Source organism: Populus trichocarpa, chromosome 4 (genome assembly GCF_000002775.5).
Source record: "Populus trichocarpa isolate Nisqually-1 chromosome 4, P.trichocarpa_v4.1, whole genome shotgun sequence".
In the NCBI taxonomy this organism is placed as follows: Eukaryota; Viridiplantae; Streptophyta; class Magnoliopsida; order Malpighiales; family Salicaceae; genus Populus; species Populus trichocarpa.
This window is the reverse complement of record NC_037288.2, coordinates 1,374,823-1,379,751: the sequence shown is the minus strand read 5'-3', so window position 1 is coordinate 1,379,751 and position 4,929 is coordinate 1,374,823.

Sequence of the window (4,929 nt, the reverse complement as noted above, 5' to 3'; positions counted from 1 at the left end):
GTTTTGTTTTCTCTTCAATATAAACAATAAATTGGTATCATAGCTGATTTTCTTAAGGGACTTGTAAGATTGAGAGATCCTAAACACAACCTTCAAACACTCGTGAGATTGAGAAAGTCTAAACACAACCTTCAAATACTTATCATCTAAACACAACACGTCCAATATGAACTCAAAAATGTCATTTACTGCAGTTGCACCTCCAGTATTTGATGGGATCAATTATCAAGTATGGGTTGTTAGAATGGAAGTCTATCTTAATGCTAATGATCTATGGGAGCAGTTGAACAGGTATATGAAGTGTCAATCCTGTTAGATAATCCAACTGTCGCACAAATAAAAAATCAAAGAGAGAAGAAGCAGAGAACATCAAAAGCAAAAGCAGTTCTGTTTGCGGCAGTCTCACCCACCATTTTTTACAGAATAATGACTCTGAAAACATCAAAGGAAATCTGGAATTTTCTGAAAGGAGAATACAAAGGAAATGAGAGAATCAAAGGGATGCAGGTGCTGAACTTAATCCGAGAATTTGAGTTACAAAAGATGAAAGAATCAGAAACAATCAAGGAATATTCTAACAAACTTCTTAGTATTGTTAACAATATAAAACTCCTTGGCACTGATTTTTCTAATTCTAGAATTGTTCAAAAAATTCTAGTAACAATTCTAGAGAAGTTTGAGACAACAATCTCATCTTTAGAAAACTCTAAAGATCTATCAAGTATTACCTTGGCAGAGTTGTTGAATGCACTACAAGCACAAGAGCAAAGGAGGCTGATGAGGCAAGAAAGAACTGTAGAGGGTGCATTCTTTGTCAAATCCCAAAATAACCGTGATGGTAAGAACATAAAAAAAACAGAAAAACAAGTTTAGAGGCTCTTCATTCAACACCAGAAACAATAAGACCAGCAATACTCAAAGCTTTCCTCCCAGCCCTCACTACCAAAAAAAAAACAATCATCCTCAGAATAAATGCTGGTGGAGACCTGATACACGTTATTTTAAGTGTGGTCAGTTAGGGCACATGGAAAAGATATACAAGACTCAACAACAACAAACTGAAACCAAGGTTGCCGATGATCAACATCAGGAGGAGCATTTGTTTGTGGTATCATGTTTAACCACAAATAAATTCACAGAAAACTGGCTCATCGACAGCGGCTGTATAAATCATATGACTCATGATAGAAAGCTCTTCACAGAGCTTGATAGAAATATTACTTCCAAAGTCAAGATTGGAAATGCAGAAATATTACTTTCAAATTCAAAGCTTTGAGTTACTTTTAAAGATTTAACAGATTTTGTGAAAATGCAGACATTGAACATCAATTAACAGCACCATATTCTCCACAACAAAATGGTGTTGTGGAAAGAAAAAACAGGACAGTGATGGAGATGACTAGATGTTTGCTTCATGATAAAGGAATGCCCAAGAAATTCTAGGTTGAGGCAGTGAATACATCAATATTCTTGTTAAATAGATTGCCAACAAAAACCCTGCAAACAAGGACTCCATTTGAAGCCTGGTTCGGCTACAAACCAATGCTAATTAATCTGAAGATATTTGGTTGTTTATATTTCTCTTATATTCCTCAAAATAAGAGAGACAAACTAGAGAAGAAGGTTAAAGCTGGGATTTTTGTAGGCTATAATGTTGTTGCAAAAGCCTACAAAATCTACATACCTCAAAGAAACAAAGTAATCATCAGCAGGGATGTTCAGTTTTTCGAATCTGACAACCAGGATTGGAAGGATGAAAAACAGATTGAAGATCAAGATCAAAAGAATGAAATCAATGATGAGCTTGTGAGAGGAACCGGAACTCTTGTTGACATCTATCAAAGATGCAATGTTGCTACAATAGAACCTGCAAATTATGAAGAAGCTGCAACCGATCAGAAATGGTTAGATGCAATGAAGAAAGAGCTAAAGATGATTGAAAAGAATAAAACATGGGAATTTGTGGACAGACCTCAACACAAAAAAGCCATAGGAGTCAAATGTATTTTTAGAACCAAATTGAATTTTGATGGTTTTGTGAATAAATACAAGGCAGGGCTGGTTGTCAAGGGATATGCTCTGATGTTTGGGGTCGATTTTTCTGAAACATTCGCTCTAGTTGCAAGGCTGAATACAATAAGGTTGGCACTTGCTGCACAAAAAGACTGGACTTTACATCAAATGGATGCTAAGTCAGTTTTTTTGAATGGTTACTTGGAGGAAGAAATCTTTGTTGAACAACCTGAAGGTTTTTCTATTGCATGACAAGAGAATCGGGTATATCAACTAAAAAAAGCCTTATATGGCTTAAAACAGGCTCCAAGAAGCTGGTACAGTAGAATTGATGCTTACTTGCAGAACTTAGGCTTTATAAAAAGTCTAAGTGAATCTACTCTTTACATTAAAGGAGCTGAAGGACAAATACTTGTTATATCTTTTTATGTTGATGATTTACTGATAACATAAAGTTGTTTTACTGCAAAACAGAGAAACAACATACAGACATCTTAACAAAAGCACTTCTCAAGCTCAAGTTTGAATATTTGAGGCAGAAGTTGGGAGTTTGCAGTCAAGGAAGAGAATTGTTGACCAAGAATGACTCTAGAAGCAAAATAAAATCTCAGCAGAATCTGAGTTTGTTTACAGTATCAGAGTTTGTTTACTGTTGCTATTTTAATGGCAATCTTTTATGTAATAGAAAATCAGATATGTTTGGAGAATATCTTGCAATTCTGTTTTTTCTTATTGTATAAATAAACATATTGAAATTCAATAAAGGTTGTGTTCTGCTGCATCTACAATAAAAAAAAGTTTTGTTTTCTCTTCAATAATCCAGCACATATTACTAATATGCAATGGCATTTTTTAATCAAGGAGCTCCTTAGCTTGATTTTGGCAATATATTTTCATCTTGCAGAAATTACTATTTGACAGAATCGTTCATCAGATCATTTATCTATTAAAACTAAAAAATCACATCAAACCTAGATGAAGTTGTGGGGTAAGTCATGCCTTTTATACCAAGAGAAGAAACAGCACAGACAAAGAAATGTGATTAAAGAGATGCATTGAGCCGAAAAGAATGGTGATATCAAATTGACAGTAGAGTGAAAGAAGTTTCATGAATTTGGTTCAAGGAGTAAGAAGTTTCAAAGACATCTCACCATATAACACTACCCTAGTTCAATCTTCTATTCAGAATTCTATTTGCATTTTCATAACAGCATGATTACAAGTACATCAATCTTGTCTGGAGTCCTGCCTACTGACGATCGATACCTGCACATTAAATCAGCAGAAATAGAAGAAAGGACCTTTTTAAGTAAAAGAGATTAGTACCTAGGTCAAGCAATTCTGCATCTGTTCCTGGGAGATCAGTGTACGAAATGAGGTTGACATGAGCACCATGCCTAAAGACCAAAAGCAACATGCAGTTCGTTCTCAAACCGTACAGAGTTCTGCAATAAAGCATGACATGTACAGTTTCCCGCTTGATAGAAACATACTTTGTGTGGCTTAATTGCTACTGTCAGGCTACCAGCAGAGTACAGACCTCAAAAAACAGGACTTGAAAATGAAAAACCAACATTTTCAGTGGCCTCAAGTATGCAAGCATTGTCAACTGGCCCCCCCAGTTATATATTAAAGTTCAACAATTGTATGCGGACAGAACACTAGAGCAAGGGATATGCAGCAGAACCCTCCATACACCATGAGAATTCCTTCTCTGTTTAAAGCTATATTTCTTTTAAGCTATGTTCGTTAGGAAGGATGGATTGGGTAAAGTGGAGGGATGACTTGCTATCCCTCTAGTTGTTTGGCTAACAAGTAAGAATAAGGATGAGAGTAATCCATTCAAATTATCCAAATTGGAAGATTGAATCCTCGAACCCTTATCCTTCTTGTCAAACGTATGATAATACTCCCAATCCCTCTACCTCAATCTCTCCCCTCTTATCCATCCTTCTCTCAATCCTTATTGAAAAACAGAGTGCCCTCCTACCTCTTTCTATATCATCTGATCTCAAAACTCTGAAAGAAGTTTAGATAGATCCTTCTATATTTCCTGCTAACTTTCTCCTTGGAACAGCCCCCTCTTCTTACCAGGTTTTTTTTCCTTTTTCACTCTCATTACACTCCAAGTTAACTTTGATCATCCTTCAAATGTAATTTATACAACCTTGTCACTCAGTACAGTAAAACTTTTCCATGAATGAACATAGAAAGGTTTTCTCTATCCCTTGAATTTTGCTGGTTGAAGGGGCTTTCATGAGCGATGGTAAAGGTTTAAGCAATTGGGACGTTTACACCCACAAATCAGGTCATAAGCACTCTCTCCATTGCCATATCTAACAATGCTAAATCTTTGATCCAAGAACTGCAACTCTAACACAATATCACTTCAAATGTATACTGGGCTTTGGGCTTGAATTTTAGGCTTAGTGTCTTCTTGCAAAACAAGTTTTTTAAAATAGGGGATACTCCAATGATCATTAAGTTAGTGAAATGGTGAGGAAAAATAGAGAAATCAGGATGAGCGAGGAAGAGAAAGTTTAATATAACGATGGAGAGGTTGTTGTTCCAAATGTCCTAGTGTGTTGGTAGTTGGAGTATTTATACACCTTACTTGACAAAGGGCAGGGAGTAGTAAGTAACTCACTTGACGATGATAAGCAGAGGATGTCATGGCGGGAAGTTACGGCAGTTATTTACCAGTTTTCCTTACCAATAAAAATAATAACACGTTTCCAAAGTTTTGAAAATTTTTTAAAAAAAAATATTATTTTTATTTTTGGATCATTTTAACATATTATATTAAAAATAAATTTTAAAAAATAAAATAAAAATATTATTTAAATATATTTTTAAGTAAAAAATACTTTGAAAAACAACTATTACTACAATACCAAACATAACATATATATTATA